At 40.8% G+C, this 26,161-nt stretch overlaps 1 long non-coding RNA gene across 1 annotated transcript in view; it reads right to left on the bottom strand.

The window, feature by feature from the left end:
* Positions 1 to 4,905: 4,905 nt before the first annotated feature.
* LOC111526437 overlaps positions 4,906 to 26,161 on the bottom strand; it is a 48,759-nt gene continuing 27,503 nt past the window's right edge. The window contains exon 4 of the long non-coding RNA XR_002726363.1: positions 4,906 to 5,552. This is a non-coding gene — a long non-coding RNA (uncharacterized LOC111526437). The remainder of the gene's footprint in view (positions 5,553 to 26,161) is intronic.

Genomic DNA, 26,161 nt, shown 5'->3' with positions numbered 1-26,161 from the left:
TACAACCTCCACCTCCCGGGTTCAAGCAATTCTCCTGCCTCAGCCTCCCAAGTGCTGGGATTACAGGCATGCGCCACCACGCCTGGCTAATTTTGTATTTTTAGTAGAGACAGAGTTTCTCTATGTTGGTCAGGCTGGTCTTGAACTCCTGACCTCAGGTGATCTGCCTGCCTTGGCCTCCCAAAGTGCTGGGATTACAGGTGTGAGCCACCCAGACTAAATTTTTTTAAAAAAAATTTTCAGTTTTAGGGATTCTTTATATATCCCAGACACAAGTCCCTTATCAGATATATTTCATAATATTATCTCCCTGTCCATGGTTGTCATTTCATTTCTGATTGGTGTTATTTGAAGCATAAAAGTTTTTAATTTTGATGAAGTCCAACTGGTCTCAAACTTCCAACCTCAGGTGATCCGCCTGCCTTGGCCTCCGAAATGCTGAGATTACAGGCGTGAGCCACCATGCTCAGCCTATTTTTTTTTTTTTTTTTTAATTTTTGAGTTTTAGGGATTCTTTATATATCCCAGACACAAGTCCCTTATCAGATATATATTTTACAATATTATCCCCCTGTCTATGGTTGTCATTTCATTTCCAGTTGGTGTTATTTGAAGCATAAAAGTTTTTAATTTTGATGAAGTCCAACTGATCAATCTTCTCTCTCATCACTTGTACTTTTGGCATATTTGAGAAAACATTATCTAACCCAAGGTCATGGAGATTTACACCTGAGTTTTCTTCTAAGAGTTTTATAGTTTTAGTTCTTACATTTAGATCTATGATACACTTTAAGTTAATTTTGCTTATGGTGTGAGGTAGGGATCCACATTCATTCTTTTCATGTGGCTATCTGGTTGTCCCATAACTATCTGTTGAAAAGATTATTTTTACAACAATTCTGTACATATAAAACTATTCTAAAATAAAGAGTTTATTTTAAAAATAGTTTATTCTTTCCTCTATTGAATTATCTTGGCCCCTTTGTCAAAAATCAACTGACCATAAATATTAATATTTATTCCTGGAGTCTTAATTCTATTCCATTGATTTAGATATCTATTGTTATGTCAGTACCACACTGTTTTGATTACTATAGCTTTATATTATGTTTGGAAATTAGGAAGTGTGAGTCTCCCAACTTTGTTCTTTTTCAAGATCGTTTGGCTATTCTGAATCCCTTGAATTGCCGTATGATTTTTAGGATCAGCTTCTCAATTTCTGCAAAAAATCCAGCTGGGGTTTTGATAGATGTTAAATTGTACCTGCAGATCAATTTTGGGAGTAATCCCATATTAGCAATATTAAGTCATCTGATTCATAAACCTAGGAAGCCTTCTCATTTATTTAGATCTTTGATTTATTTCAGCAATGTTTTGTTGTTTTCAGTGTACAAGTCTTGCAATTATTTTGTTAAATTTATTCTTGAGTATTTTATTAACTGGTACTGTTTATACTGGGAATCATCTATGCTCATGGACCTAAGAGCTTGTGCTTTCATGATCAAAAGTCTTAAGTCCCAGTCCTGGTTTCACTATTTATTACCTGCATGTAATGTAAGGTTACTTTGACTGTATCAAGTTCTTTTTCTTCATGTGAGAAAAAGGAAATACTAATACCACCTTATGGGTTTGTTATGCAGATTAAATAAGATAATGCATGTGTAACCCTATTCAGACCATGACCCACAGGGTGCAGTCTTGGGGAGGGGGCAGGGTTGCAGCCCAAGAAACGCAGTCTAGTTGCCAAAAGTAACTTCTAATTAACTCCTATTAATACTTGCATTTCTCAAACATCACAAAGAGCCCCTTCAATTCCCCTTAGCATCCTTTCCCCCTTCTATCCAAGCCCCTTACACTCCATAGCTTCTGCCTCCCTTTCTTTCTCCCAAACTCCGTAAAAGCTTTCTCTCCAGTCCTAATCAGCATTCCTCTGGTCCTTCTGCTTCTGTCCAGTTCTTCTTCTGATGGGGCAGAGAAAGAAATTGGACAGACAAATCCAGAAATCTTGTTAGTGGGCAGGAAGAGAAGAAAATCAGGGAACACTTAAACTTAATATATGTACTATCACTCATGTAAAGTGCTTAGTGCAATGTCTGATATATAATAATGGCTCAATAGATGTTGGATTAAAAATGTTTCTTTTTGTGCTGGTTATTTTATGCTACCCATATTTTATGTTAATGATGTGGGGTTAGATCATAACCTCTGAGAATCCAGCCTAGAGATTGCTACCCAATGGCCCATCGTCACTCATTTGGGTGAATTTTGGGAATTCAAATTTGGAATTATTGTTCTATTTTCTTCCTCCTGAATCATGCCTCAGAGAATGAGCCCTTGGCAAACTGTAAAAAGTTCATCTTTAGGGCTCCTTGAGTATTGTTTGGAGGCCACATCTGTTTCCTCCCTAGACCAGCCCCAGGACCCTATCCTCTTTCCCCTCCACAAAACCTTCTAGTATAATACCTTCAAGCGCAGGTCAGGACTCATTATTTAGTGGGTCAGCATTGGTTTCAAGTGATAGAATAAAATAAAACAATAGAAAAGATCCAGGTACATTGTAACAAACACTTTCAATTTTATAATATGTATGTGAGCTGGGTCTTTCTGTGAAACATATTTTCTATTGTGGTTCAGAGTTTTTAAAAAATGTTTAAAAACCAGTGTCGATATAGATCCCTCACTTTCACTAAGGTGTTTAAACAACTCATGAGAGCATAAACTCTTAGTGATGTGTCCACTTATACAGGGTTGGAGACCTTAAGCTCTAGGGATGAAGCTCCATCAGTAGTGAAGTATTTGGGGGCACTGAGGCTCTTTCCTGTAATATACAACACTTGGAGAAGGAGTAACTTCTGTTTGCTGTGTGCAAACACAGCAAAACTTCTGTTCCTGCTCCCTCATGCCACCCCATAGCCATCCCCTTCTCTCATTCCCACAATATCTACACATCCACACCTTGAACTTGTGTGGTTTTCTATTTTTCAAAACTCTTTCACGTACTCCATCTCATTTGGTTTTCACAACTATTCTATGAAGTTGATGGGTCAGATGCAAGTCCTTGCTTGGCCACTTAACATACTGTGTGACCTTAACTTCTCAGCCTCAGCGTCTTCAGTTCCGTTATTTATATAAACCCAGAGAAGTCAAGAAATTTGGCCAACATCACACAGCCCAGAAGTGGCAGGACCAGGAAGAGAACTAGATTTTCCACCTCCCAGCCTGGTTGTCCTGCAGGCTCCACTTATGGAAATGCATATCTTTTTTTAGAGGCATGATTCATCTGACTACCTTACAAAGAATGTTTAAAAAGCAGAGAACATTTTGCTCTCCCCTCCCCGCCATATCTAAAAACACTGACTTTTATGGCACCAGGCACAAGACAATCAACTCTTCATGCTTCATGGTGAGGGGTTATCACACTCAACATCAAAGACTATTTATTTAAGGCTGGGCCAGTCAGAAACAGAAACAAAGTCAAGAGGAGAGGAAAACAAAGTTCCCCGAGTGCTCTGTTTTTGTCCTTTGTGTAGCAGAGTGTCCCCTCTAGTGGTTCTGGAGGAAAATAGCTTCTTGAAAACACATTTACAGATTTGACATTGATGGAGTCAGAGAATTTGGTGCTTCAGGGGAGCTTAAAGCACTCAGTTCTGTGCTTCCTTTTATTGATGAGAAATTGAGGACAAGAGCAGTGATTCTCAACCAGGGGTGCGTTTGCCCCCTGGACAACGTTTGGCAACATCTGGAGACATTTTTTATTGTCATTTTGGGCAGTAATACCGTCAACAGTGGGTAGAAGCCAGGGATGCGCCAAACATCCTACGATACACAGGACAGCCCCCCACCTCAACACAACTGTCTGGTCCAGTAAGTCAATAGTACTGAGGTAAAGAAATCCTAGACTAGAAAAATGACGGGACCTGCCCAGGGACTTACAGCTTATTCACAGCTTTTGACAGCTCAGACTAAGCATTCTCTTTTTGTTCCTTAATTTTTTAAAATTAGAATTGTTAACAATTCAAAAATAATACCTGCTCATAAGAGTAATGTAATAAAATATAATTAAAAGATTTTCCATCCCCTCATGCCTCCCCAGAATCAATGTTAACATCCTTGGTGGTTGATTAGGCTAAACTGTATTAGAAATGACAATTGCAGACCCTTTTTGATGTAAAAAATGGCAATTTCTGATGGTAAAGCTTAAGACATTCATCCCTCTCTCCAGGCACACACCAAAACAAGCATCAAGGCACACAGGGGATTCTTTTGACTTTGCTTGTCATACAGGAGTTAGAGTCAACAGCACAAATTATAATTTTTCATATTTAATAAACAGAGTACCTCTTCAGATCAAAGATAAGGATCTACTGCATATTCCCAGAAGCTTAGGATGCTTAGCACTGCGGGGTCCCAGAGCTAAGATGGTCTATGACAGACATTAGAGGACACTGAATCGTGTGGTGCATGTCTTTAATGCCTCTTTGACACTTGGGATCTCACCTTTTTGTAGAGAGCTTGGCTCAGGATTAGAATCTTCTGTAGGCTATGCTGTCTAACTAGAAATTAGTAAGATTCTTTTGTTGTTTTTGTATTTATTATTATGGATATTTTATAGGAAGCACGTTTGGTTTTCTACTGAATATGAGGTTTTAAAACTTCATTTTATGACAAGTTTATAAGGAAAACTGAGACAACTAAAAAAAAATGTGTTGTTTTTGTTTATGAGACAGGGTCTTGCTCTGTTGCCCAGACTGGAGTGCAGTGGTGTGATCATGGCTCACTCCAACCTCAACCTTCTGGGCTCAAGCAATCCTCCCACCTCAGCCCCCTGAGTAGCTGGAACCACAGGCATGCACCACCATGCCTGGCTAATTTTTTAACTTTTTGTACAGATGAGGTCTTGCTGTGTTGTCCAGGCTGGTCTTGAACTCCTGGGCTCAAGCGATCCTCCTGTGTTGGCCTCCCAAAGTGCTGGGATTACAGGCATGAGCCACTGTGCCTGGTCCCGTTATCTTTTTATTGATTACTGTTTTTCTTATCTTCACTGTTCCAGTTGACCACATTCATATCTTCAAAAAATACTGTCCTTTGCTGGACTAAGAATGCTCTACTATCCTGGATCTTCTTTGTCCCTTGTGGCAAACACTGTTGTTAGCCTACACAATTGCTAACACCTCTCCTTTCCTTCTTGCTGGGCAGAGCTCACCACCCACCATAGGGGTTGACAATGGCAGACAGGCACATGCTCAGCCTACCTCACAACTAAGGCATGGATGTGAGGCATGATGCTGGCCAATGGCACATGAGGGGAAGTTTCTTGGGTAGGGCACTGGGAAAAAGTTTCCTTCCTTAAAATCCAGAGTTTCAGGTTTCTGTAAGCGATTGTATGAAGAGGTGATTCCTTGAAGAGCCGCAGCATCTTCCAACAATGAGGGGGAAGGTCAGAGTGTAAAAACCAGTACATTAAGATGGTGGAGAGAAAGGTGGAAGAGCTGGGTCCTTGGCAACACTGGTAAGTCACGGGTCAACTCAAGAACCACCTACTTCCAGGTTTCCTGTTAGTAAGATAATATGTCTTTGTCATTTATGCTATTTGTACTTCAGTGTTCCTTACTTGCAGCCAAAAGCTTCCTTACTGACCACTCATATGACCACGTAACAGCTACTCACTGGCCTCCTAATGGCTCTCCTTGATCTCCCAACCCCCATCCACCATCCTGAATGCAGTTCCTTCTCTCTAAAGAGCCAGTTTGGTTAGAGAATTCTGTAGTTCAAGCCTTTAGTGGTAATATTGTGCCAAATCAAATAAGCCACTGACAAAAGACCACAAATTCTATGTTTTCACGCATATAAAACATCCAGAACAGAGAAATCTATACGGGCAGAAAATAGATTAGTGGTTGCTTAGGGATGGGATGGAGATGGGGGCTCAGGGAGGTGACAGTCAAAGGGTATAAGGTTTCTTTCTGAGGTGAAGAAAATTTTCTACAAGTGACTGTGTTGATGGTTGCATTTGTCTGTGACTATACTAAAAACTTTTGAGTTATACACTTTAAAAGGGTGAATTTTACACTTTAAATAGGTGAATTTAATGATATGTGAATCATATCTTAATAAAGCCATTTTTAAAAGAACATTTCATGGTGATCTATTATCTAGAAAATAAAGCACAAATTCATTTCCTTGATTTTCAAAGTTTTCCACCCTCTGGCCTCAAACTACCATATAATTTAATTCCTCATGACTTTCCTATTGGCAGACAATTGGACAGATTGCAAGGGTTCCAGACATACAACCTGTGCTTCCCTGCTTCTCTGCCTTTGCTCCTTGTTCTCTGGGCCTGGCAGGATCCCTCCCACCATCTTGGTCTATCAAAATTTAACTTGCCTTTGAGGCTCAATTCAAATGTTCTCCCTAATATTTCTGCCTGGAAAGCCAGGCAGAAATGCCCCTTGCACCTCTGAATTAGTAGAATTCAATAGACTTCCTGTGGTGCTTACCTTGTCCTCTTTCACGGGCTGATTGGCTATATGACCACAGTTTCTGAATCAGAAGTTGGTGCTAATGCTGTGTCAGTAAGAAAGACTATGACAAACCAGGATTACTTTAGAAAATTTGGATTATGTGGCTACCATAATAGCCTTCCCACTAGAGTGTATGATCTTTATTGGGTAACATCTTTTCCTCTCTCACAGAGTTCTCACCATGGTCTCTCAGGTGAATAAAGAGCTTAGATTCCTTTTTCTCTACAATGCATATGAAATGTGGTTAGGTGTGTTAATTAAGGGTCTTACCTCTGCATTATACAACAAATAAATAAAAGCTAAGTTGATGATACAAACTTTTTAAAAGACCACAGAAATGGCCAGGTGCAGTGGTTCATGCTGTAATCCCAGCACTTTGGGAGGTTGAGGTGGGCAGGTCACCTGAGCTCAGGAGTTCAAGACAAAAGTGAGGTGGGCAGTTCACCTGAGCTCAGGAGTTCAAGACAAAAGTTAGCTGGGCATGGTGGGGGGCGCCTGTAATCCCAGCTACTCAGGAGGCCGAGGCAGGAGAATTGCTTGAACCCGGGAGGCAGTGGTTGCAGTGAGCCGAGATTGTGCCACTGCACTCCAGCCTGGGCAGCAGAGTGAGACTCCATCTCAAAACAAACGAACAAACAAAACAAAACAAAACAAAACAGAAAAGATGACAAAAATACCAAATGGAAAAATAAAAGAGAATATTTCTATAATGGAGGGTGCCTTCCTAAATAAGTCACAAAACCCCAAATACCATAAAGTAAGTCATTGATAGATTTCTTTGCATAAAAACCCTCTGTTTGGCTAAAGACACCACAAACACTGTTGAAGGACAAATGACATACTTTGAGAAAATATTTTCAGGAGAATAATAAAGGATTAATATCAGTGCTAATTGAACAAACAACACACAAGAACAAGGGCAAAGAAAAAAAGAAGTCAGTCATAGTAAAAGTACGAATGACAAATAGTACATAAAACATGTTCAATATCACTAGCATCAGGGAAATGGAGACCAATACAAGGAGGGTCATTTGCCTATCACATTGGCAAACATGGAAAAGATTAAGAATATGCCTAATGGTCAAATGTATGGAGAAAAGATCAAACACAAATAGTAGTAATGAGAAAACAAATTGGTTCTATAACATTTATAACATATATTATACATAATTTTGAAGAGAGCAATTTGGTAGTGATCTATTTTCTGCAATTAACAGATATTACATTTATAGTTCCCAAGTGAACTTTTAAAAAAAGTCATTCTTGATGGTTAATGAAGGAAATCTCAATCTTTTTTTTCCCCAATTCTCCATTCTAAGACACTTACATAGAATACACTTATTAAGATAATTTCCCAGTTGTTTACAATATCAAATAAGAAATCCTAGCAGGAACAATCATCTTTAAAAGCCCTCCTCTAACACTTTAAATGAGAATTTAAGAATTCCCCATATTTGCCTGGACTGATACAGCCAGAGCACTTGACCAATTGACCAACTCGATGAGGAGAGGAGGGAGAGGGACAAGATGCCACTCTGCCTTGGTTTCCCCATCCCTGGCTTCCCTTGATTGGTATTTGGTTGTGTCAATGCTTTTTGTTTCCTGATGCTTGGGTTTCCCTGATGCTTGGTGAGGCTTTCATGTAAGGTTAGATGTAGTACAGAATTGTGTCAGTCTTTATGGTCGACCAAATACCGAGGGTTCCCCTGAACCTGGCATATTTTCTTATCCCACTGTCTTTCCTAAACAGAGCTGCAGCAGCCCTTAACATTTTTGTATGAGTGAGAAAAAGGCATCCCTTGAAGTGTAGCCCCGTGCCAGGATGCAGGGCTGGGCGACGGAAGAGCCGTCTGTCTTCTCGCCCCTGGGCCACTGTATGAGTAGTCCTATTCCTTACACCAGCCCTAGTCCAACTGCTGCCCAGGAAATCCTTGCAAATTGCCATTTCCTCATTTCCCATGGTCCCAGGGCACAGCAGCACCTGCTACAGTTAATGCTTTCTTTTCATGGCTCCTCTTTCAGAGCTGCCCTTTGAGATTTCATCAGTCTCCACATCGCCTTTGTTAATGCACTTGGCCACACAACCCCTGCTCCACCACAAACACACACCTATAGGTTGAGTGTTCACCCATGAAACAGAGTGGCAGAGAAGTTAATTGGTGTCCTTTTTACTGCTGCGGTCTTACCAGCAAAAAAGCATGATAAGGAATTTCTTCTTAGCTTTGAGTTTTGTGTCTTGGGCTGGCTCTCCTTCCTCAGGGGGAAAGAAATAGCCCTTTATGCTTTGGAGCCTAAAACAGAGAAGTCTTTGGGTTCCCAGGATAAAGCCCCTCCACTCAGATCTTTGTTTGAAATTCAGACTGATTAAAAAGAATTATTTAGGATGGTGGAGACAGTTGCTGTGGCTAAAGGAGGAGAGGGTGGTCCAGCCCTACTGGTGACCCCCCCCTAAGATGGGAAGTCTGTGTCAGAGGTGGGATTTTGGGTTAGAGATTTCCAGGGTGGCAGGGATCTACATCCCACTCCTGCTGTGTGAACTCAGGTGGGAGCTACTGGAAAGCCTGTGGAGGCTGCACACTGTACACTCCAACTTTGAGAGCTGGGGTAGGGCTCTCCATGGATAACCTGTGGCCAGGGAAGACAAGCACAGCACCAGGACATCTTTCCATGGCCCCCCAGAAGGCCCAACTAGCAGAAAAGGCTAGAACATGGAGTAGCAGGAGTAGCGGTTACCATGACAACCACCATGGTCTGTGAATCAGGATATCCCCATTTCTCTAAGCACGTGAAAGCCTGGGGCTCCTGTACATGCCCATGGAGGCGTCAGGAAGACCCAGTAATCAGGATATTAGACTATTTTCCAACCTTGGAGGGTAAGGACCTTGTAGCCAAGTTTAATGTGATTTGAGAGAAATACAGAAATGTGACACTCTTTGCATCTGGGTATTGTTGTTATACTACATTCTTACCTGTTACCCACATTTATCTCTATAATGTAATCTATGAGATTCCTCCTTGGAAAGAGAGGAGTGCTTGTATTTTGAGCAGAGCTTCCTCAACTCTCCTTCCTCTCATTGTAATCTTCACCTCTTAGAAATTCTCTCTAAGAGAATATAAACTAAGCATGTATAGCTTAGTTTACAACAATGTGTGCATATATTAATTGAGTGGAAACATGACTTCTTAGGATCTTGCCATGTACTCCACTACCCACCATAAAAATAAGATGAAAACAGGATCTTCAAGAAGAATCGTGAGAAAGAGGCCTGGAATTAGGCCTAGACCCTCCATCTTGGTTATCCCAGTGCCCATCATCTGAACTGGGGTGAACTGCAAGTCCTTAGACAAATGGATTTAGTTCCTTTGACTCAATCAGAGTTTTGCAATAACAGTCACTATGCAAAAAGCAATGTGTTCAGTATTCTGAGAGACAGAGAGAAGTAAAAGATATGGGTACCTCCAGGGGGAGGGTACTTCTAGGAGGAAGGTACTGCCTGCCTGGAGAGAGATGCCGATGAACCCCGAAGTGCACTGTGGGGTTGTGCTGACCATGAGCCAGGCGGGGACGTGGGGAACCCAGAAAGCTACAAGGACTGGACCAGTCAGGAAGGCTCCCTGAAGGAGACTTCTAGGAGGAAACCTTTGCCCATACAATTTCTCGATTTCAGTCAGCTGAGAGAGAGAAGAGGGGAAACAGAGAGAAACTCCAGGGAAGAAGAAGCTGGCTGGACAAAGGGACAGAGATGAGAATGGCCACTACCTGATTGTGAGGCAGCATGTTGGAAGCAATGCGGAATGCATGGAGTGCGGCCTGGAAAGTGGGACCAGCATTGGCTTTCAGTGCTGCATAGAGTTTTTCAGACACTGGGCAGCTGGGTTTTCAGCACAGGAATTCCATGCTGAGAGCAGGGTTTAAAGAGGATTAGCAGGCAGCTCACGTAGGATATACTGAGTGCTAAGGGTTTTGTAGGTTAGTAATGATTTCCTTGTAATAACATTTATGGTGTTTTTAAAAAGTTAACTTTGTGATACAAGCGTTGTGTGTATTGTGCATAGAACTTTGAAAGAGATTTATGCCTTGATACCACTTAATCCACACTATTTGTAAGAGAGTGAAGGGATTATTGACTTATGAAATCAACAAATCCAACCAAGAGGGCCTGAGGTGAAGAAATTTGGGATAAGACTAGATACCCAAGTGTTGACTTCATAGGGTGGTTATGAATTCCCGCAGCAGTTAGCTAATGATCGTGTTGTTCTGCAAGACCACACTTGCCGGAGGAACAACTGGAGTGTTCCTGGAGATAACCGCTGGAGTCCAGGATAGCTTCCAAGAAGCCGTCTCCATCTACGGTGAGTAACAGTGAACCAGGACTGTCATCAGACAGCTAGGAGCAATCTCACCGCACTCAATGCCTCATTTGCTACGCTCATGTGTCCATTTATTCATTCACTCATTCATTCAAGTACTTCTACCTGCTAAGGTGCTGTGGAAGATACAGGCTTCAGCAATGTGTGGCATGGTCCATAATACATGGGAGAAACACACATGCATACAAATGATAGTAGAGCCATTGTCCTCTCTTTCCTTTCTCCTTCTCCCCTTCCCAATACCCTTTCCCTCTGGAAAACTGAAATATCTATTGTATTGGTAGGTAATTGACTCTCAATTTTCTTCCATGAGTTCTAATGTCAACTTTTGCTTTTTGGTTAGTAACAAGAGTGAAGATATTCAATGAGAAATATCTAGAATTCTTTTCTTTTCTCTATTTTCTAAGAAGAGTGGATTGGAGGAAAGTTGTGGGGTAAGTGATGCAAAAGGGGAAAGATGAAAAACGGGCATCACCCTCAGCGGATGATGAACTCCTTCTTTCCAGGAGTTTCACCAGAACTCCTGGAAAGAAAAGAGGGTTGGGTTGAGGTCTGAGGGCTTGGTCTGGAAAGAAAGAAAGAGGGGGAGGTAAAAGAGTGGAAGAGAAATGGTGAAGGTGACAGAGGCAGAGAGACTGACGGGGAGAAGAAAAGCGAGAGCCTCTGGGCCTAAACACCCCTGGTGAACTGAGGGATTTGGGACAAAGGGACTCTTGTCTGTCTGGAGGAAGTTTTGCTGTGCATTATGCCCTGAAACTCCCTCATCATGGTCTGCATGTGCTCTGCTACTTTTCAAGGTTTGGGGGTCAGGGGAGGGGAGGTCAGGGTTTGTTCATTTGTTTGTTTGGCATGCAAATTAGTATTACTAAGACCGAAGGCAGCTTAGTCTTATTTGGGGGTTCTTATGTTACCTTCAGTTTTTCAGTCAAGTGTCTTCAGAATTCCTCTGTCTGTGCATGTTTGATATCTGAGCTCACTGGCCTGTGAGTTTGTCATGATCAGAGATATGGCTTTTATGGCGGCAGCTTGTAGTGGCCCAGCTCAGTGGTACCACTCCTCCAACTGGGGAAAATACAGGCTTCACTCTCTACTCCACCTAGAGAGCTGCTTTGTGGCAAAGATCATCCATCCCTCTCGTCCACTCTCTGGCTTACTCCATTTGTCATGTATTATGCCTATAATTCATTTTGCTTTAAGTTCTCCCCCACTTCCCTTCACCCATGTATACCATCGTCACCCCATTTTCCTAGCTATTCCTTGAGCCCACCCTAGCTGGCTTTGCCTTTATGAAATGCTGCTTCTGTTCTTGCCTGCTTACTCATCTCTCAAACCTGAAGCCCTCCTATTCACCTTCCCTCCATCTGTATATCTTCACTCTAAACATCCTGTGAATCTAACCCCTTCTACAACATTCTGATTCTGAGAGTTCAGATTATCATGGGTTCTTTCATAGTCTATACATACCTTGAGGACAGAGACATATTTATTTGTGTAACCCCAGAAGGAGGCAGGTGCTGGGATTATACATCCCAGATAGCTACACATCTCCCTCTCGCATTTTCATTCGGGTTTCTGCATGAAATAGCAGCCCCCTCTCTCCTCTCTAGCTTCTTTTTCTGCTCTATTTTTCTTTATAACTTGGTATATAAAAAAATTATTTACTGAATTGCTGACTATCTGTCGCCCCTGCTCCCCTAGAGTGTAAGCTTGATGAGAGCAAGGACTTTGTCTGCAGCTTTAGGCCAAAACCATGCCTGGCATATTTATTGGGTAAATGAATTCTTGGTAGGTCTCAAGTACTCAGTCAATGTGGAACTGAGTTAAATTATCAGCAGTAAACCTCTAGAAATGTAACTTTACAAAAACAAGACTTTATTTTTGTATTGAAATCTCCAACAACCTGAGGTTCAAATAGTATCTTCCTCTCCCGTGGAATTTAAAAAACCCTCAAAATATAAGCTTAACTCATCTATAAAGAAATTGTTAGATAACAATTGCACTTAATACTTAACATTTTCAACCTATAATATTGAATCTGAGAAAAATGAAAAGGGAAAATTAATAATACTTTTTTTTTTTTTAAGAGACAGAGTCTTTTTTATTTTTTAAGAGACAAACTGGAGCGCAGTAGAATGATTACAGCTAACTCCCAGGCTCAAGTAATCCTCCTGCCTCAGTCTCCCAAGTAACTAGGACTACAGGCATGTGCCACTGTGCCTGGCTTCTAAAATGTTTTTTGTAGCGACAGGGTCACTATGTTGCCCAGACAGGATCAGTCTGGTCATGAACCCCTGGCCTCAAGCAATCTTCCTGCCTCAGCCTCCCAAAGTCCTAGGGAGGGAACTTTCTCTCTACCGTGCCTGGTCTGATATATGTTTTTGTACTGTTAAAGAAAATTATTGATAATATTATCTTTGCAAGACAACTTTTATTTTGCTAAGCTGACTTGGACCAGATATTTACATTGGCATTTGGAATGAATGTATGTCACATGCCTCTTTTTAAAAATTGTGAATTGCATATTAGGAGAATTCACAAAACGTGGTTGTACTTCATACTTTAATCCTTCATACTTTAAAGGATAAGTATGAAGCAAGCAACTGGTCAATTACTTCTCAAGTCAAATAACAGTAATGTCAGTTCTCTAGGAGCCCCTAGCATTCGTTTCTGAGTTCTGAGCACAACCACCTCCCTACCCTAGAGATAACACAACCCTGCCATGTGTGATAATCTTTCACTAGCTTTTCTTTATGGTTTAGCAATCCACGTTTTATAATACAATTTTTTTTCAAAATAATAATGCATATTGTTAAGAAAAAAAAATAAAAGCAATGGTGAACTGTCTTCCCCAGTACTACTGTACAAAGGCAATCGTTTCTTACCTTTTTAGACATTTCTTCTGCTAGATATCTCCATACCTTTAAGCAATAGGCTTATATTGCTAGTGAATGCTGTATCCATTTTAAGATAGTGAGAGTAGAGGAAAGGAATGTTCGTACCACAGAATGAAAATGGGAATTTTATCAGAACTGTTCTTAGCAACACTTGATGCTAGAAGGCATTGGAACTATTTTTCCATGTTTCAAGAAAAAAACAATTTGTTTTTGGTAAAAATACACTTTTGACCAATGTATCAATTAAAGGTGATAATTAAATATGATGTCAAAGAAAATTAATCACCTACACATCCTTTCTAAAGAAGTTACCCGAGGATCTGTTTCAGCAAACCAAGAAAATAAGACCAAAAGAACAAAATGTAGACTCCAAACAATTTAATCCAGTGAAGACCCTGGGTGATTCCTGTGCAGGAACCCAGAGAGCAAGATGTCCAAATTGAAGTAGGTGAGGTCTCAGGAGCAAAGAAAATATTTGATAGAATAACTGATTACATAAGGAGATTGAATAGACTTCAGGGATAAAATGATGACAAAGATGCTCAGAAAGGCAAATACAAACTCCAGTGAAAAAAACCAAAAGACTATACAAGAAAAGAAATGTAATCAGAGTGGTTACTAACCCAACGATATTTTTCATGGTCACCATAATGTAAGCCCTGTTACTCATATTCAACTCCTAGACTAAACCAATAAAGAGAGCACAAAAGACTTCACTTTAGTCACAACACAGATTACGAATGTCATAGAGGATCATTGCCTTATCCCCGATGTATAAATGTAATGATTCTATGTCTAATGAACTCATGTCCTTTAGCTCTAGGAAATGTCTTCTATTTCTCAATATCCATTTTCTCTTACTGTCACTACTATTAGTCAACTGTGGATTAGCCCTCTAAGACTCCTTTCTATTCTTTTATGATTTCCATCTTTTTGTCCTCTTTGGGAGATTTCTTTGAATTTATATTCTAATGCTTTGTTTAAAAATATATAGAGTTTTTTTTGTAAATGTTTTTAATATCTAAGGGCTCCTAACAATGCTCTGATTTTTCTTTTTTCATTGCATCCTGTTCTTTTATGATGCAATATCTCATCAAATTTCTCAAGGGTGCCAACTGGGAGTTTCTTTCTTCCCTTCTGTTTCTCATGTTTACTCTTTCCTTGGGCCATTCTTATTTTTATTTTTATCTGTCTTCCATGATGTATTTTTATCTATTTATTTATTTTTTGAAACAGAGTCTCACTCTATTGCCCAGGCTGGAGTGCGGTGGCACCATCTCAGCTCACTTCAACCTCCGCCTCCCAGGTTCAAGTGATTCTTGTGCCTCAGCCTCTCAAGTTGCTGGGATTACAGATATGCACCACCATGCCCAGCTAATTTTTGTATCGTGTTGTATTCTTTCTTCAAGTATCTGATCATCCTCAGTTGTCTTTACTTTAGAATGAGACAATAAGGTACTAATTGGCTTTGGGTTTTTGTTTGTTTATTTGTTTTTTGCACCTGGAATGAGCTTACTAGTGGTGATTTAACCTTGTGGTGATTTAGCATTGTCAGTTAACTGCAGCATGATCTCAAACAGCACTCTGTGCTTTAGTTTCTTCCTAGAGTTGTGAATATTAAATGAATTAATATATAATGTACTCATTGCGGTGTTTTATAACTATTTGCTGCTTCTATTACATGCATTATAATTACTTGGTAGGGACTCAGCTATTTAGCTAGGGAATTCCTAAATGTCAGGATATCAGTAGTTTCATTTTGGGGGCCACCTCATTTTGTAGAGAGAACAAGGCTGTCAGACTTTTAGTGGGGTGAGGGAGTAAAGGTAAAGGTAGAGGAGGGCCTGTCTGGCTGCCAAGTGGGGTGAGAGGCTAACTGCTCCTTTGGGGTATTTCATGAATCATGGTGATTTCAACCCCATCACTCTCTCACATGATGTTTATGAGTTGCCTAGTCTCCTAGATTTTGCGTTGCAAAGACTTCCTCCTCGGTTCTAGCCTCCTCCACCCTTACTCTTGTAATTTAGGTTTGGCTTCCTTTATCTTTCTTCTACCTCCACTTCTCCATTCACTGTTTACCCTCCAGAAATTCTGTAAAATTGCTTATCTGCCGAGAGTCCCTTTACCATTACTATGGTGATTATCACTTTTTAAATGCCGCTTACTATCGTTTTAGTGGGGTCTTGGTGAGGATAAATCAAGTGTGCTCATCTGCCATCTTTAATCAGACACTCATCGGCTCTTGACAGATACAATGCCTGGTTCCACGTTTGAAATCCTAGCTCGTTTATGTGCTTTACTTACACTTGTAGGATCCTTTAAGCTTGAGTAAGATGAGAAAAGGAGGGAAGAAAGGAAATGGTAGCCAAATTGACTTGCTTTAGTTGAGGGCCCTTTGACGACATTCTACTAATGCATTCCCCTCCTGGAAGGATCTAAATTTGCAGTCAGCAGGAGAGAGGATTTTAGGCTAAGGTTCAGGAAAGACACTGCAAGTAATGATAAAAATAAAACACTTGAAGAGGAAGATATAATTACTTCCAAGTTCCAAAGCTATTATGAGAATTTCTTTTACTGTAACTATTACTGGATCATTCCTCCATGGCACTATTGCTGGAAGTCAGTATGTATATTAGCTCAAGAATAGATGCGGGCTATTTCTACAAAATACAGTAGTAGTCCCATTATGAATAACAATTATTCACTGGCTTATGATTTATATTTCCATTACATTTACCATGTGAACATATATAGTAAAATTAGACAACTCCTTTGAAGCTCAAGATGGTGGAATTCACAAGCATTTATGATATTTAAGCATTTTAAAATGTTATGGGCAAATACAAATAACTTCAATAGATTAAGAACTACCCTTCAAACAAATAATTACAAATAATAATAGATTGGCAACCACAACTATAATTAAAGAATCTAATAATAGATAATCTATGTTAAAGGAAAATGTGTTTTAACCATGACATATGTATCAGTCGGGGTCTAATCAGAACAAGAGAAACCATTACATGTATTTATAACAGAGGGAATTTAATATAGAGACTTGTTACACAGGTGACAGAGAACGTGAGAGGCTTAGAATAGTGACAGCAGGAATTCACTCCCAATCCTGGACTGAAGGAACCATTGGAGGAGATGGTGTTACCAACGTCCAGGGACTAGGGTCACTGAGAACAGCCACAACCATGGCAGCCTTTCTGGCAGTAACTGGAGCCAGACCTCTGCTACTGTCAGAGGCACCATCCACATCTGAGAGGCTTAGGGAGAGAAACCCTGGCTTTTTCCTTCCTCCCGCCTTCCAGTGTTTCTCATTGGCTGAGCCCAGCTGGAGCCTAGGGGACCTGGGAGCCAGAGAAATCTGTTTGCAAAAGTGGGCACTGGTAAGACAAAGAGCAGAGTAGGTGAAGGGTGAGGAAGGAGTCTGAAAGCAAACAGGCCCGTGTATAATGTATTTTACACGGCATTGTCATTCCTTAGGTTAAACATATGCTAAGAGACTATGTATTATAGAAATATATGTGTACATGCCTCTACAGCTCTATATATACTCAGATCAAATTATGTCTTGTCCAGTCAAGTCAAGACTGTCTTAATGAATTCAGATCTGGTTCAAATAAGCCATAAGCTATTGCTCCTCTAATTACAAATTAAATGATACTTTTAATTTTTTAAACCAAGAAACACATCACCCTACCACCTTTGGAAGTGGAAATGATCTCCCTCCTCACATTTTGTCTCTAATCCTAACACTAGGAGCATACAGTCTAAGATGCACAACTAAAATTCCCATGACTGCAGAAATGCCATGCAGCCTACCCATACGTAACTCATCAACTGTGTGGCTTTTGAAACCAGTGACAACTAACTTGAATATTCTTTGGTAATTTTCATGAGAATATAAAAGCAGTACATTCTGAAATCTAGGCTTCACAAATAATGAGGAACAGTTCTTTGGTTCTTCCTTTATAAAAGCTAGTGGTGGGAGTGCTGAACTAGCTGTTTTTCCCTCACTAATTTCTGCCTGGCAGATGGCAGAATAAAACATTCGTAGTAGACAGTGCTTTCTTTCAGAGACTGAAATGTACAGCTACGTGAAGAAGGCTTGAGGTTTGACCTTCTTCAGATGTGAGCATTACACAACCAACCAACCAACAAACAAACAAACAAACAAACCAAAAAACCAAAACCGAAACCAAACAAAAAAACCTCAGAGAATTTGAGAGGCAGCAGGGGTGCCTTCAGCCTGTGCTTTCTAGAAAGTCTGATGGCTGGCAATGTGGAGTGGACCAGGCTAAGCCCAGCTGGTCATTCGCTCATTTCCTTTTTACCCATCGTCTAAGCGTCTCACTGTAACACTCCCTTTATTCAGTAAAAGTTTACACCAAGAGGAAGTCAAAACATGGAGCTGCCAACTGCACTGCCCTTTTCATCCTGACCTTTGTTGCAACAGAGTAATAGCTTGGATGAACGAAAGGGAACTGTATGATTAATTCTAAATAATTTATAACAAAAATGGGTAGAAGGGAGAAAAGGAGAAAGAGTGGGATAAATTAAAGGGGGAGTGGCTCACGAAGAAATTTTTCCAGCCAATGGGAAGCGTTTATTTCAATGCTGCTAAGCCCTCCCTCACTCCAGCTTCAAGGTTATTCACAGAGAAAATCCCCTAATAACAGGTTATCAGCTCTGGCTAATCACCAGGAGTGTTAAAATAGCTAGAGGACCAGGCCTGTTTAATCAGACTCTCTGGGGTGACACCTGGGTATCAGTATTTTTTAAAGATACCCTGTGATTTCAACGTGCAGCCAGGGTGGACACTCTCCAAGATGAGCGCCACCTTGGGTATATCATGGCCAAAGGCTGAACAATAGGAGCTTCAGAGAGAGGTGATTGTTTTAACTGGTAAGAAATCACAGTCACTATTTAGAGCAGTGGAGCCCAGTAGGTATTGTTTCAGGAAATTTATTCAGCCTCTGTAAGCCAGAAACTGCCCCCGCAGCCCTGCCAGACATTGCCTTCCACTCACCTCCCTCTGAGCAGAAGTTCTCAGTGGGGGTGGCCTTGTCCCCTGGGAGGTCTTTGGGAAATCCATTGGGGTGTTTTCAGTTGTCACAATGATTTGGTGGGTGAGGGCCTGGGGGAAAACTAAGCTGTTAGAATGCGCAAGGAAGGGATGGGAAGGAAACCAGCATTGGAAGTTATTGTAGGTTAACTACTGCCAGCCTCCCACCTCCCACCCTAAGACACACCCACACACACCCATGCACAACAATTGTAGGCAGCCTTTCCGAGCTTAGGGAGAAGTAATGTGCCAACGCAGGGAAGCTAAGAGATGGAATCCAGGAAAGAGATGGGAGAATACTCTCCTTGCATAGTAAGGCCAGGAAAATTAGTTTACATAAAATAGGGTCAAAGTTGAATTAGCAGAAGCACTGTGAATCTCACATGCAAACAGATGGGTTGAGAAAAGTCCAGGAGAGAATGAGCTGCAGGCCGAGCAGAAGCCCTCATTTCTTCATGCCCATATGCATACACCATCATGGGCCAGAGCTCACCTCTTCCCAGCATAGGTAGTCCAACATCGGCTGTCCGGGCCCTTGCAGCCATAGCCAAAGGTAGCCCTGTGGTTGCTCCTCCATATCTGTGTCACAGGACTGACCTTTACCAACTCTCCCAAAGCCATTAAAGAAAAAAAAAAAAAAAGTTCTGCCATCCAGGAACACTGTGCCTCCCTTTCCCACAGAAACCACTAGAGCTTCTTCCTAAGCCATATGTCTATCTAGAGTGGGTGCCCCATTTTTCCAACTTACCCCAACACAAAGTCTTCTCCCGCTTCTTTTGCAAAAGTTCTTGGTAGCTCATGTGAGACAGGTTGATGACTCTTAGCAATATACAGTTAAGCTTATATCTCTAGATGACAAGAAGTGTCTGGAAATACCATAGGCCTGCCTCCCCTCTCAGGAAGATGAGAATATCCTTAATTTCTTTCCTAGGACTAACAGCAGGGCTTCTTGCAATAGCAGCTGTGATAGACAGAATAATGGGCCCCCAAAGATGTCCAGGTCCTAATTCCAAGAACATGTGAATATGTTACTTTACATGGCAAGAGAGGCTTTGCAGATGTGATTAAGATTATGGACCTTGAGATGGGGAAATTATCCTGCATGATCTGAATAAGCACAATATAATCTTGAGTCCTTAAAAGCAGAGGACCTTTCCCAACTGTAGTTAGTGAGAGAGAGACATGACTATGAAGAAAGGTCAGAGAAATGCACAATGCTGGCTTTGAAGATGGAAGAGCTGGGTGCAGTGGCTCAAGTCTGTAATCTCAGCACTCTGGAGGCCAAGGCAGGAGGATCACTTGAGCCCAGGAATTTGAGATCAGCCTGGGAAACACAGTGAGAACCCATCTCTACAAAAAATAAAAACAAAAAATTAGCCAGGTGTGGTGGCATGTGCCTGTGGTCCTAGTTATTCAGGAGGCTGAGGCAAGAGGATCACTTGAGCCTTGGAGGTTGAGGCTGTAGTGAGCTGTGATTATTCCACTGCCCTCCAACCTGGGTGACAGAGCAAGACCATGTCCAAAAAAAAAAAAAAAAAAAAAGATAGAAGAACATGGAGGAAGGAAGCCATGAGCCAAGGAATGGGGACAGTCTCTAGAAGCTGGGAAGGGCAGGGAAAGGGATGCTCCCCTAAGCATCCAGAAGGAAACACAGACCTGTAGACACCTTGATTTTAGCCCAGTGGGACCCATGATGGACTTCTGACCTATATGGAACTGCAAGATAACTGTGTGTTAAGCCACCAAGTTTTCAGTGACTTACTACAGCAGCAAGAGAAAACAGCAGCTGGCTAAAACACTGCCAAAGTGGACTACAGTTGGAGGTCTCCTGTCCTGCTATTACTAGAATACAAAGCACACCTGGGTTCCTAAGGTAACTGGGAGACATGGAATCGATTTTGTGCTCTGGACATATTGATTAGATGCAAGTCCCTCAAAGTTTCCAGAATCAACATTTTCTCTCTTCTACCATTAGAGGCCCTGGGGTGAAAAAGTTTGAGAATCACTGACAAGAGAATGTTGTCCTGATTCGTGTCATTTACACAATGGAACTCATCTCTGGGGCATAAAGACAAAGGAGACAACAACACGAATCTGAGCCATGGAACTATCTCAAGATGATATGATGTTCGATGCAGATTTTTGTGGATATTTCTTTATCCAGAAGGAGAGTTGTACTTTGATCCATGCCTGGTCCTGGCTCTGTTGAGATTGCTCAAGATACTGGTCCATTTTCTGTGTCGTTCCCAGCTTGCCTGGTATCTTCAACCAACTGGGGCTGAGGATAATTATCCTGACTGATCTGTACCTCTGCTGGTATAGATCAGGAAACAAAGCTCCTGTGTGGGCGGGAAGACTATGTATGCTGTGATAGCCTTAGTCACCATCTTCGAGAATCTGTGGGATCCCATTTGCTCAGAGTCCTTCTCCTCCCCCAACCTCCAAGGGTCCTTGTATCTGCTTGTTGACAATCCTCACCTCCCTGGCTCTCATGACCTAACACCATTCTTGGAAGTCCCCAAATGATACCACTGTCCTGCTCCCTTGGATGGAAACCCCATGGGATTCTGAGGTAGTTCATAAGAGTAAACTGGAGTTTTGGTTTAACCAATACTCCTGTGGTCTTCGTTGCTGTGAATCACCCATCTTTTCCCTGAGTGGGGAAGGATTACCATTTTTACCCCGGATGGCTTTCCTGTTGCCGGTCGTTCACTTCCTTGCCCTAAACTTCCTCCAATCCAGCAAGTCACATGGCTGCTGTTCTCTTAGATCAATCCTGACAATACAGTATGCAATGCCCAACATGTACGAAACTGATGGGAAATAATTTGCAGTCTTGTTTCTGATGATATATTCAGTGTCATAAACATATAGACTTGCAGACATTTGATCTCAATGGAGATGGAACACAGCTCCATATATTGACATTGTGGGTTTGTTCATGCTTATTCAATTTTCTTCACATCAAATAATTCCCTTCCACCCCTAGCTTAAAAGACCTGTCCTCTCCCCTTCCTGAGCTCTTGTTCATATTTTTTCTTCTCTCCCTCCCTAAATCATTATTTCTCTCAGTAATACCTTCCATCTTTAGCTTCTTAGTGGTTCTTCCTACTGCCTGTACAGAAACCCAGATCTGTGCAAAAAAAAAAAAAAAAAAAAAAAAAAAAAATTAATAGGACCTTATTGCCCTCTCTAGTTTTTTTATTTTGGGCTAAACTTCTTGCATGAGGGTTTGTGCCCACTCCCCAGCCTCACCTCAAATGCCCTTCAATCTGGGTGTGACACCTGCTTCTCAACCACAGCTATGTTCTCAGGTGTCACCAGGATTCTCCTAACTACCTAATCCAGTGGCTTCTTTTCAGGTTTTGTTTGTGTGGTTGATTGCTTTAGGTTTTCCAAAGTTTTCAAATGGACAAAAAACTAGAGAGACAAAAAACTATAAACTATAGTTAATAAATGTATATACTTGTTACTTAGATTTAACCATTGTTACTATTTTTTTTTTTTTTTTTTGAGATGAAGTCTTGCTCTGTTGCCAGACTGGAGTGCAGTGAGTGCTCTTGGCTCACTGCAACCTCCGCCTCCTGGGTTTAAGTGATTCTCCTGCCTCAGCTTCCTGAGTAGCTGGGACTACAGGCACACGCCACCACACCTGGCCAATTTTTGTATTTTTAGTAGAGACAGGGTTTCACCATGTTGGCCAGGACAGTCTCGATCTCCTGACCTCGTGATGCACCTGCCTCCGCCTCTCAAAGTGCTGGGATTATAGGCATGAGACACCGCAGCCAGCCTCATTGTTACTATTTTGCCTTGTTTCATCCATTTTATCTGCTAAATTATTGTTCATTACAGACATTCTAACGTTTCACCCTGAAATAATTCAGTATGCTTTTATAAAAAAAAGAGAACATCTTCCTACACACCCACAGTATCATATCACACCTAAGAAAATTAACGACAAATCTGTAATATCATGTTATACATACTTTCCACATTCCTATTTCCTCAATTATTCTGGAAATGTCTTCACAGCTGGTGTATTCAAATTGCAGTCATGGATGTCCACTGTGTTTGGTGGTTGTATCTTGGTTTTCACTGATGACCTCACTCTAGCATTTGCTTCTGTTACGCAGTTCCTTCTTGGAAGACTTTCCCTTGGTTTCCATAATATCGACTCTTCTTTCTCTTAGTATTCTACTCCTGACTGTCTGTTTTCTTCACAAATCTTCCTTTGCTACTTGTCTTTTCAGTACGGGTGCTTCACAGGATTCTGTCCTTCACTCTCCATTCTCACCTTGAACTTGCTTCCCAGGCAATTCTCCTGAATAATATTCCATTGTATATATGGATACCATCTATAGTGTGGCTATACCACATTTTGTTTACGCATTTATCAGTTGATGGACATTCGGGTTGTTTCTACTTTTTTGGCTATTATGAATAATACTGCTATGTACAGCATTTGTATGCAGTCATGTGTATTGTGTGTAAGTTTTTGTGTAGACATATGTTTTAATTTCTCTTGGGTATATACCTAGGAGTGGAATTGCTGAGTCATATGATAACTTTATGTTTAACATTCTAGGAAACTGCCAAACTGTTTCCCAAGCAGCCATACTATTTTACAATCCCAACAGCAATGTAGAAGGGCTCTGATTTCTCCACATCTTCACCAGCACTTGCTACTGTCTGTCTTTTTATTATAGCTATCATAGAGGATGTGAAGTGGTATCTTATTGTGGTTTTAATTTGTATTTCTCTGATGGTTAATTATTTGAACATCTTTTCATGTCCTTATTAACCACTTGTATATTTTCTTTGGAAAATATTTAGATCTTTTGCCAATTTTTCGCTTGAGTTATGTGTCTTTTTTATTACTGAGTTGAAGAGTTTTTATATATTCTAAATACAAGTCTCTTTTCAGAAATGTGATTTGCAAATATTTTCTCCCCTTGTAGGAATTGTCTTCTTAGTCATCTTTATACCCATAGTTTCTAGCACAATAGGCATTCAATAATTATTTATTGAATTCAGTTGAATCTCTCATCGGTCTTTTAGGCAAGGTCTCTAATTATCTTTTTTACTATCCACTCAACTTCAACTTCTTTTCTTAGAGTATAAGAAAAATACAAATCAAAAGGAAGAATATGAACACTTTGGACTGAACATTATTGAAAACTCTAAAGTATACATGTTTTTAAACACTAGGTTTTAACAAATTACCTAACTTCTCCATGTCTCAGTTTCCTCAGTTGTAAATTGGAGAGAGGTTTTGGAATTTGTACTTGGTCATCTCTAAGTTTGCTTCCACTCCAAGATTTAATAAGTTTAACAATAACAAAAGTCAAGACCATTCCTGGTGGCATGCAGGCCTCAGAGCAAACCACTTTGAATAATCACTGTGTCTGCCTTGCTTGCTGGTATACTACAAGCACAAAGTGCTGTGACCTACCCATAATAAGGAATAAATGAAATGATTTTACTTAATTCCCATTAAGCTCATTAAATCCCATACCTGTAAAGATCATCAAGATGTCAACAACTCCCAAATTTGTATCTGTAGCCTGGACAACTCTTTTCCTGATGAATTCATTTGCTGATTCAATACTTCTATCTGCAGGTCTAACAGGCCTCACAATTGTAACATGTCAAAAATAGAATTCTTGATTCCCCACTCCTTCTCTAACTTGGTCCCCATTCCCCACTCCACACTGGGCTTTCTAATTTCACTAAATGACACCACCTCCAATGAGATGCCCAGGTAAAAAGGTTGGAATCATCCTTAACTGCTCTTCTTTTTAAAAAGTTATTCAATTCATCAAAAAGCTTTATCATCTCTACCTTCGAAACACACACAAATTCAACCACTTCTTACCACCTTACCTTCTCCACAGCTTACCGCTCTGGGCCAATCTATGACCTTCTCTTCCCTGGATTTTTATAGTAGCCTCCTACTTTGGGTCCTTAAATCTACTTTTCGCCACCTACAATCATTTCTCTACATAGGAGCCAGGATGATTCTCTAAAAACTTAAACAAGATCATACTACTCTTCTGTTCAAAGTACTCCAAAAGCTTCCTATCACATTCAGAATCAACCCATGGAGTTGCTGGTGGAGTGGCATGTTAGGCCTAGAATAGTTCAAGTGAACTGGGTCTGACTTCCTCTCTGATCTTACCTCCTATCTTTCTCTGCCTTGGTGACTCCAGTATGACCTTGTCAGCCTTTTTATGTTTCTTGAACATACCCAGAATATCCTATCTTAGAGCCTTTGCACCTACTGATCTCTGCCTGCAACACTGGTTCACTTGAGATTTGGCACGGCCCACTCTATTGCTTCATTCATGTCTCTGCTTGAATGTCGCAACTCCAGGGAGGGCTTATCCAACACCCTTTCTTAAAAAGCTCTTCTGCAACTCACTGTCCCTTTATTCTGCTTTACGTTCATTCATAGCATTTAATGTTCCCTAAAAGATAGTGTGTTTGTTTACCTCTTCTGTTCCCCACTAGAATGTCAGCTCTAGAATCTAGAAGGGCAAAGATCTCATCTTTGCTTTATTTTCTTTTTCTTCCAACTTCCCAACTTTCTTTTTTGGTTCGGGGGTACAATGTATGGATCTGTTACATAGGTAAATTGCATGTCACAGGGGTTTGGTGTGTAGATTATTTCATCACCCAAGTAACAAGCATAGTACCTGATAGGAAGTTTTTTAATCCTCACCCTTCTCCTACCCTCCACTGTCAAGTAGGCCCTGGTGTCTATTGTTCCCCTCTTTGTGTCCATGTGTATTCAATGCTTAGCTCTCACTTCTAAGTGAGAAAATGCAGCATTTGTTTTTCTGTTCCTGCATGGATTCGCTTAGGATAATGGCCTCGAGCTCCATCCATGTTACTGCAGAGGGCATGATCTCATTCTTTTTATGGCTGCATAGTATTCCATGGTCTACATACCACATTTTCTTTATCCCATCCACCATTGATGGGCATTTAGGTTGATTTCGTGTCTTTGCTATTGTGAATAGTGCTGCGATAAACATATGCATCCATGTGTCTTTACAGCAGAATGATTTATATTCCTTTGGGTATATTTTTTTGAGTATAGTAATAGGATTGCTGGGTGGAGTGGCAGTTCTGTTTTAAATTATTTGGGAAATCACCAAACTGCTTTCCACAGTAGATGAACCAGTTTACACTCCCACCAGCAGTGTATAAGTGTTCCCTTTTCTCTGCAACCTCACCAGCATCTGTTATTTTTTTGACTTTTTAATAATAGCCAGTCTGATGGGTGCAAGATGATATCT

Source organism: Piliocolobus tephrosceles, chromosome 2 (assembly GCF_002776525.5).
Source record: "Piliocolobus tephrosceles isolate RC106 chromosome 2, ASM277652v3, whole genome shotgun sequence".
NCBI classification, from domain to species: Eukaryota; Metazoa; Chordata; class Mammalia; order Primates; family Cercopithecidae; genus Piliocolobus; species Piliocolobus tephrosceles.
This window is presented reverse-complemented; position numbering and strand designations above follow the sequence as displayed.